At 40.5% G+C, this 10135-nt stretch overlaps 1 long non-coding RNA gene across 2 annotated transcripts; it reads right to left on the bottom strand.

Moving 5' to 3' along the window:
- On the bottom strand, nt 921-6148 carry LOC110437064. 2 transcript variants are annotated; one of them, XR_002455122.1, is made up of 5 exons: nt 5320-6146; nt 4664-4742; nt 3272-4338; nt 2198-3186; nt 921-1226 (listed from the first exon to the last, which is right to left on the bottom strand). It is a non-coding gene; the product is annotated as an uncharacterized LOC110437064 (long non-coding RNA). The 2 variants fall into 2 exon arrangements; XR_002455121.1 differs by having other exon boundaries at nt 3272-4742; nt 5320-6148.

Below are 10135 nucleotides of genomic sequence, written 5' to 3' on the forward strand. Positions count from 1 at the left end.
AATACAAACGAAAGTGCTACTATTCCTATTTTGCAAAAATTTTTGGAACTAAACAAGGCCAATGTGTCCAGTTACTGCGGCCTTGTTTAGTTCAAACCAAAAACTTTTTAAGATTTCACGTCACATTGAATTTTACGGCAAATGCATAAAATACTAAATATAGACAAAAACAATAACTAATTGCATAGTTTATCTGTAAATCGCGAGATAAATCTTTTGAATCTAGTTAGTCCATGATTGGACAATAATTGCCAAATAAAAACAAAAGTGATACAATACCAAAAACTAAAAAAATTTGGGAACTAAACAAGACCACTGTCCTTTGCTTTCATGTTCAAATATGTCTGTAGGATCAGTAAAGATAAAATATGGTCGATTTAAAGTTGTACTTCTGGGGATTCAGTGTGCTGATTGTGTTTTTTATATATACAATAACTACTTCCTTTATCTATAAAAAATTTAATTATCATTTTTCAGTCAAACAGTTTGGACTTTAAATAAATTTATATAAAAAGTACTAAAATCTTTGATATAAAAAATAAATATAATTAGATTAGTTATAAAAAATACTCATGTTTTTTATAATAAATTTAATTAGAGACATAAATACTAATAATATTTATTATAAACTTTATCAAAGTGAAGCTAGTTTGATTCGCACGAATTATATAATTATATTCTCTTATGAACGGATGTGTTTATAAAGTTATAACTAGGTAGCGTGCCCGTGCGTTGCTACGGGACAAGTAAACTTTTATACTAAGAACATACGGATCGCATGATCTAACAATACCATAAAATTTTAAATACCGACATTAAAATAACATTTGATCTAAAAAAGTAAAGTTCATGAAATTAACAGTCACGAAGAGTATGGCGTCGCAGACTCACCAACTCTAATGTATAGACCTCTCAGTGCATTGCAACGGGAATAAATAATGCTCTAATAATTTAACTATAAATATGTTGTATAGTTAAAAAACAATAATGATTACAAATTGAATTTTGTGGATGGCTAAAGTTCTCATTAGTGGTTTACAATCATCTGCATTTATAGTACTATACATTTGTGAATACACGTGGATAGACGTGAGACCTGACCACAAAAACCTCTTAACTGACCAAACCAAGGTAGGCCAACCAAGCCCACCACTGTGACCCAGTCCACCAGCGTGCGCAGACCATGTGCTCCCACCAGGCATCATATGTAGAGAATCCAAACAAACCTGCGAAATAGGTAGCTTATACTAATAGCTGCTCACCTCCTAAATTGTCCTAATAAAAATAGAAAATTGGCATCAATAAGCAACTTGGAAGCACATGGATGATCAACCAAAGATTAACATGCTATTTCCAAAGGTCTAGAATTATTAGATCAACCATTTTTAGGATCACAAACACGAGAAAAAAGGAGTATGGTAATTCTAGTTTGTTGCAATGGCCATTACGTTTTTGGCAATATTCACTTCTTGAGGTGCGTATTTTCATTTATATGGTGCAAACCATTAGTGGTAGCATGAAGGTTCACAGCTGCAGTAACGGTGCAACAACCATATATGTAAAAGTAATATATTCAGATTCTAAGCTACGCTGCATGGAAATTTAAAGTAAAGACACCGAATCAATAACTGAATTAGCTTAGATGCCTGTGAATTTGCAAACAGTGAAATGCAGTCTTGATTGGTATTGCGAACTGCAGCTTGTGGACCTAAAGGAGTTATTTAAGAAAATGTATGAGTCTCAGACACTAAACACCCCTATAGCAATATGCATGGAGATATATTGTGCATCCAACCAAATAGAGATAGCTACAAGCAGGAATGTACCCAAAAATGTTACTGTGTCCTTCAATTATCTGGTGAAAATTTGATATTTTTGACCTAGTATGGCCTGCAACCATTAGTTGGTAATCTACTAAACATTATGCAACACATTTGTCTTTGTCCTTGCTTACACCCACTTTATCCGATGCTGACATGCAACAATCCTTTGTACTAACAATTTGTGTGCTGCTATTCCATTCATAAGTGCTGGCGTTTGAGAAACAGCAAGAGAAGAGAGACAATGGGAAGATGGCTGGCACCAACAATACATCCTACTTTCAAAACAAAGACAGCTCACAACCAAATAGATCGTCACATCAAATAATTTTATAGCAGCACCTTAATGGGAAGGGCATGTTTGAAGGGACACGTACCATTTTTTTTGAGAACTTGAGGCAGAACCGCGGAAGACGTCGCTGTAGTACCAGACACCAGAGGCCAGAATCACAATGTTGAGGCCATCAGTGGACCAACCAAAACCAAATTAAATTGCAGAAATCACTACAACTGAATCCCTATTGTTAGTTATGATGGTAAGAACATGGCACTGCAGTCCAAAATATTTTTTGCTCTAAGTAATTTTCCGTGAATTCATTAGAGTACATCTCTCTAGCTTTTGAAGTTCTACAGTAAGTGTAAAAGTCATGTTGACTTCATATTTGCACTTGCACGCTAATCGGATTGAAGGAGGCATCCATCCCACCCAATAGGCCTAGCAAACAATCCTAACATATTATATACAAAGAAGTTGCCTAACCTAACTGGATAAGATATGGTTACATGATACTGTTAGTTTTCTAGCATATGGCAATTAGGAAAACCAAACATTATTGCTCAGTATATATATGGTGGGAAAAAACATAAGAATATTGTCTGAAACAAAACACATGGTTTTAGAACAGATGATAGATATAAACAGCCTAAGAAGCATATGCTATTGCCATTTAATTTTTGTTATTCAGAACCACATTATTCATCAGAACCATTCAAACATTTGTCCTATGCATTCTTTAGTATTAGGGTACCAAGTGAGGATTTCATAAAGCAAGAACTTATCAAAATGCCCATGCTGTTGAACAGAACCCAATTACCAGCAAGAAGTGACCTTGCTGATCAAATGGGCCAAACGTGAGGTACAGCTAAATCAGTGTATCTCATATGAGCTAGAGCTGCCAGCAATTTGAGAAGTAAATTTAGGTATCTCAATGTGATTTTAAAAGCAGAACGTCTAACAACACACAAAAGTATTAGAAAGAAGTTACTTACCTCATTAGTGGTTATGCTTTAACAGAATACTTGAGGTCGAGATCTGACAGAATATCAAAGGTATGGACACCAAAGCCAACTTACCATATTGGGACACCTTCAGTAGACAAGATTTTTGCTTATAAGAATTTAAAGAGCAATAGATCACACAGAACAAAGTATGGACACCAAAGCCAACTTACCATATTGCTGAAGGATCCTCACTGCCAATGCACTTAATCCACACCTAGCAGCCTCGGGATAACCCTTCACATATATCACGAGGGTGCTCTTTGTCCTTGATATCCTACTAAGGTGTCTATGGGACCATAAGCATCTGATGAGCAGGGAAGCTAGTATTACCTCATGATTGCAGTTAAAAGATTAACATTGGCCAAGCGGTTAACAGCTACGGAATTCTGGTTAAATATTTGTCATTGAAAACTCTGAAACTTATTGAAATTAAAAAAATGTTTAAAATTAGTCAAGAGGTTTCACTTTGCCTTAACTATAAAAACTGTATCCTTTCTATTTGAGTCAAAAATGTTAAGCAAAATAACATATTTATGAACCACGAGGGCATTGGTGAACATAGGATTCTTGAAATAAAAAAATGGAACAGCTATGCATTAGCAGGAATCTGATCTATGAAGAACCATGTATTCTATCAGCTTTGTTATCCTGAAGAATGCTATAAATGTATATAAAGAACAAAAGCAGCACACATTCGAGATCGAGAAGGATGGGGCCAGGAACCTCAAGGATAGCGTCAAGGTACTCAAGGACGATGGCAAGATAGACTTGCAAGAGATCAGATCGAGATCGAGAAGGATTAGGGGCCAAGAACCTCAAGGACTGCGCCAAAGTCTATCAAAGAAGCATCTATGGATGTCCCTGTATCAGATCATCGGATTTCACAGCGTTCCAGGAGTAGCTCTAGGAATTCAATCAGTTTGAAAATCTCTGGTTCCACATCTGTCTATCAGTTGAAACTCATGATATGGGAATCTTTAGGGGTATGCTATGGATGCTGAATGTACAAGCCAGCTCAGATATTTGTTTCATTCTCCATTTTTTTTAAAAAGGATCTACTGGCATTTTTTGCTTATCCATCTTGCTATTATCCTACCTAGTCACAATTAATAAACTACAAAGTTCTTTCTATAGCAATACATGAAAAATAAACTGAAATTTATTCACTCCATGGCAATCAAAAACCTGTAAATGTATTCACTCCATGCCATTACAAGCTCATCACCAACCAAAATGCCTGTAAATGTAGAGAAAGTTGTTTTCCAATCAGTCATGTTTTATATCTAGAACTCCATGGCAATCAAAAACCTTGGTTCCCATGTTATATAGGAGCTTTTGAAGTACTGCAAGAAAATTTCCTAAAAACACAACACTGTACATTCAATCCTTCACTACTTAGTGATAAATGAATACACACTTGACATGGCATGAATTTAGATCATGTGTATATCTAGTTCGAGCACAAGGATTCAATTGGATATTTCATAGAATAGCAAAAGAAATGGTGGATCATTTATATCCAGACTAATTTGGTAATTAGGCAAAAGGGGAAATTATAGTACCTGCACGAGAAGAGGATGATGGCTCTAGTAAGAGAATTTGAATGGGAACTCATCAGCTGGCAGATCGAAATGTCGAAATCTATGAAATTAATGAAAATTCAAGAAATCCAAGATTTAGTAAAACATAACCAGTCATACCACCATGGTTAAAGGGTTGAAACATTTTGTTGGTATTCTAAATTACTGAGAATCGCAATGGTTTTGCTGATCTAGATGTTAATTTATTTCAGGCATGACTTCAGTGTGCTATTATGAATGTAGGCCTTTTTCTATCTAGTAGCATCAAACATGTGAATAAAGACCTAATTCATATAGGTTTCCTTGTTACTATAGCAGCATAGTGCATAACATAGGTGAGCTTTACTTGAGCTAGCTGGAGTGGTTACCACAGGTTAGTAGTCTTGTGAGAACTATCTTCACTGCTTAATGCTTAATAACAAGCTATGCATCTAATATGGATGCAAAACAAGGAAAGTATCATGCTTCTTGATGGTGTTGTGATCGTTATACCTTACTGCATCTAGTCAACTGAAAGATTAATAATAAAATCTACCATGAAGACCACAAATTAAAGAAGAGCTGCAATGTGTGGTGTTTGTTGTCAGTTCTTCCCATAGGCGAGTTGAGAGGAATATGGGCCAATGCCAATGCCTTACCTTCATTGATGGATGGATGCCTTGCCAAGCATTCGAGAGCTATCCCCTCATCAGGGATTTTCATCAAACACCTTACATGCATATGCTGACAAGAGGCAGTCGCAAACACAGAGGGACATCCGCTCCTTGTACGTGGCCAAGCGACCAGCACATCCTCCTCCATGTCGGCCGCTAGGGGCATCGGTGTGTGACTACCTTCATGCACATCCCAAGCCTCTCCCTAGGTAAAACTAATGCCACCATCGCGTCTCCACCCTACACTCCAGCCTGCGAGGTAGAGTGAGAGAAGAGGAAGATGGAGAGCTAGGGCCTCATCACCTCGATGATCTGTGCCCCACCCCATGTGGATCTGAGCCGCCGCCGCGTCGGGAGGCCACCCATGATGGGATTGTCGCGCTGGGGGTCGCCGCTAGAGAGAGGAGTGGCTGCCGCGAAGGGAGGAGCCGCCGCTGGAGAGAGGGTGCTCGTCACAGAGAGAAGCCGCCGCCAGAGAGGAGGAGCGGCTGCCGGAGAGCGCGGTCGTCACATGGAGGAACGGTCGACGGATCTGGTGGCGCTCGACGCGGGCTGGATGTGGCGACGAAGCAGGCGCGCACGACGAGGATTATGGTGTGGCCGCATGGGGGAACGAGCAGGATCCCACGAAGGGGAACGCACGCGCGGCGCGGGGGAGGGAGAGCGAGCGGGATCTCACGATGAGAAGCGGAGGAAGCAGAGCAACGAGGCGGCGCTTGCGTGCAGTAGGTCCCACATGTCGGCACCTTTCATCAGAGTAGCAGGAGGGGATCGCACGGGGAGGCAGACAGACGAAAACGAAAGTTGCACCAAAAAAATGTCCACGTTTTGTTCTTTTTAGATGTAGGAGATTAGCAGCACTACTTTTGCTGGTGCGTAGTGACACTGTATGACACAGACAGCAAACATTACTGGTGACTGCCTGGTGACTCTTTCCCGGCCCTTCCAATGATGTTGGCAGTTTGTGGCCACAACGCAATGCATTTTTCCACCAAAAGTCCCTACACATCCAAATGTGCTGTGGTAAGAGATTTATGAAAACCATAAACGATATATAGGCACTTTAATTTGTTCACCCAGAGTTCCTGTGCTTTATTGGAAAAGAAAAGTTCTTATGCCTCCAAATGGGGTATGATAAGAGTGAAAGCCCCAGATGATCACTAGTGGGAATCGAGTAGAAAGCTAAAGCTGATGGGACTCGTGAAAGAAAATTACGTAACTGTTGATGAAAAAAATTACTTGACGTTTATCTCCAATAGTTTACCATCAGGATTTAGACCCTATTTGGCACGGCTTCTCCAGCGGCTTACGGAACTGTTTGGAGCTGTTTTATGCCAAACGGGTAAAATAGAATGACTCCACCAATGAAGCTTGAGCCAAAAATAGTGGCTTCTCCCAGCTTCACCTCATCCTATGTGGCATTCTGTGAGAGCATATTTTAAAGAAATAGTTGTTTTGCTAAACGGTTTACCAAAATGGCTCCAGCTCCACCGACAGAGTTGTTTATAGAGCTGAAGCCCCAAAAAACAACTTCGGTGAAGTGGAGCCATATCAAACAGGGCCTTACTATCCTTAACTTTTTGGTAAAATAAGAAAAAGGGATTTGGTAAATTTCAGGTGCCTGAATTTTAGTTTTTCTTTATGCGATGATTATTGTATATATTTTATACTAAAATTGTAGCTTCAATTTGTTGCAATTTCTATAAACACAATATGTAATTTTTATTCCAAGAATAAAAAACTAGTTAGATAAAATCACAAACCTTACGAAATCTTATATGTGTTGGCATAAAGCTAATTTAAAAATTAACAATTATTTTCTATAGTTGGACAAGGACAAAAAATCAATATGTTATGATACAAAGATAAATATAAATAACAAATCACAACAGTAACAATTTACTTGTACTAATTATAGTACAAGAGTGTTGCAAGAAATTATTATAAAATTCAAGCACCTGAAATATAGGAAAAGTGAAGAAAAAATCATCTCCAATAGTTTGGCATCTTTCTTCCCCATCGTTCCCAACCTCGCAAAAATTTATCCCGAGCGCGCATATATGCGCGCGGCCTAGGAGTGTGCATCTGGAGTTCTCAGTTGGTCTAGTAAACAGGAAGAAAGATAAGGTTCCAAGTGAGAAAAAACGCAAGGGAAAAAGATGTGGTGGAAGAGCTTAAACGCGTAGAGAAACAAATTTAGGATTCCTGATACAAATCGTAAGATCAGGTCGTAGGAAAAAGTGTCAAAAAATTAGGATAGAAATATAGAAAACTTTTAGAAATGAATTTTTTTTCTTCTCATACTAAATTAGGAATTGGAAAACACCATATTTTGAGGAAACAAAATATAAGGATCTCTCCGAATCACTTGGGATTTTCAAGCTAACCGACGACAAAAGCATGTTCACACATGAACCTGGTACCTCTAGCTAGATCACTTGATGTAGGACCTAGCTGACTTGTAGGTCGATTGGCGTCTAAGATATGTGAAAGTTCTAATTTGGTTTTGGATAATTGATAAAATTTAAAGTACTAACTTTTATATTAAGTGTGTGAAGATTAGATGAGGTTGGTATATACCAAGTAATGGAGCAAGAGATGATCATGGTGATGATGATGATGATCACAAGATGATCAAGCGCTCAACTTAGAAAGAAGAAAGAGAAAAACAAAACCCTATGGAGATAAAAGGCAAAGTTATTGCTTAGGGTTTTAGTTTGGTGATCAAAACACCATAGAGGGTGTGATCAAATTTAGGATCGATATCCGTACTATAAAGAGGGAAATTCAATTCTTTGGCTAAGCAGTTATCGAGTGCCACTAGGTGTTATTGTCTTATGCATGCATTTAGAACCTAATGAGTTAATTTAACCTTTGAAAATATTTGTGAAAATATGCTAACACATGTGCACGAGGTGGTACACTTGGTGGTTAGCACTTTGAGCAAAGGGTTGAAGAGGTGGAGAGAGTTGGGTCTCTCTCTCCCAGTGAAAAATTTGCTAAAGTTATGGGAGTGTTTCTCGCTAAGTAACACTCACCGCATGTTGACCGCAGAGGCATCAGACACTAGCCCAGCGTCTGGTGCTTTGTGGCCAAGTGACGCGTGTTTCTGAGGAGTGCGTCAGAGCGTCCGATGAGTGTGCGTCGGACGCCAGTCGAGTACTGTTCCCGCGTCCGGTGCAGTGTGACGTCAGCCTTCACCGTGGCAGCATTCGGTGGCCAACCATCGGACGCATCCGACGACTGAAGGGTCGAGATGGCGGACTAGAGGGGGGGTGAATAGTCCTTTCTAAAAATTATTACACCGGCTAACCGAAACAAATGCGGAATTAAAACTATCGATCTATCCAAGACTACACCCCTCTATCTAAGTTCTCTAGCACCTTGTAAAAGATCCTAAACAAGCAAACAAGGTGCTACCTTAGCAAGAGCTCACCTAACCTATTCTAGGAGCAAGGTCATACAAACCTATGCCACTAGTACTTTACAACCGGGAGAGCTCCTACACAACTAGTAAGCAAAAGCACAAAGCTCCTAAGCTCACTAGCAATGCTCAATAACAAGGCAACCAATGCCAAATTAGAGAGCGCAAATTACTTAGCTATACAAACTAAGCAATGTGACTAACAAGGTTACACAAACCAAATTAGTCACGCAAGGAAACTACTTCTAGCTATACAAGCAAGAAGGTAACTAGCAAGCTACACAAGCTAACTAATTACAAGAGCAACTACACAAGCACAAGTATATGAATGTAAGAACAAGCTTGTGTTAGGGACTTGCAAACCAACGGAAAGAACAAATGTTGACACGATGATTTTCTCCCGAGGTTCACTTTGGTTGCCACCAAGCTACGTCCACGTTGAGACAAGTTTCAAGGTTGTCGCCGGTCCTCTTGCTAGTGGTGACCCGCAAGTCACACTCTCCCACGTGGAGTGCTTACCACAAGCTCTAGCACTTGACCCGGCCGGACCACTTGTCGCTCTTCACGTCTCGCTCAACTAGAGTTGCTCTTCGCGATCCCCACGGGGTGAGCACCGTACCCCTCACAATCTCTTCTCCGGAGCACCGCACAATCTCCTTGTGTGCTTCGACGGAGTCACAAGCCACCAAGCCGTCTAGGAGGTGGCAACCTCCAAGAGTAACAAGCACCACCAGCTTGCAACACGAACACCTAGTGCCACTCGATGCAATCTCTCAATGCAACGCACTAGAATCGCTCACTCACACAATCGGATGATCACTATCAAGCATATGTGAGTTAGAGGCTTCACTAGCACTCCCCAAGCATGGACACTAAGTCCCAAGGGTGCTCAGCACCGGCCAAGGCCGGACACCACTTCTATTTATAGCCCCAAGCGCTAAACTAGCCGTTACCCTTCACTGGGCAAAAGTCAACCACACCGGACGCGTCCTAGTTCACACCGGACGTGTCCGGAATTGACCAGACCAGCGTCCGTTAGAAAACTAGCCGTTGCTTCTGACACTGATAAGGCACCGGACTCTCACTTTTGAACACACCGGACGTGTCTGGTGTCACACCGGACGCGTCTGGTATGCACCGGACCTAAACTCAGGGAGCGTTGCAAAACTTCACAACACCGGACGCTGCACCGGACTCACACACCGGACGTGTCCGGTGTGCACCAGACCTAAACTTAGAGAGCTCTAAAAACTGAGTTTGCACTGGATGCAAACTCAGAGAGCTTCTCCGAGAAAGCGTCCTCTCCGGACGAAACACACCGGACTCCAGCGGAAAACTGTTTCCGAGTCTCGTGCCTCAACTCGGACACGTCCGACC

Source organism: Sorghum bicolor, chromosome 7 (assembly GCF_000003195.3).
Source record: "Sorghum bicolor cultivar BTx623 chromosome 7, Sorghum_bicolor_NCBIv3, whole genome shotgun sequence".
Classification (NCBI taxonomy): Eukaryota; Viridiplantae; Streptophyta; class Magnoliopsida; order Poales; family Poaceae; genus Sorghum; species Sorghum bicolor.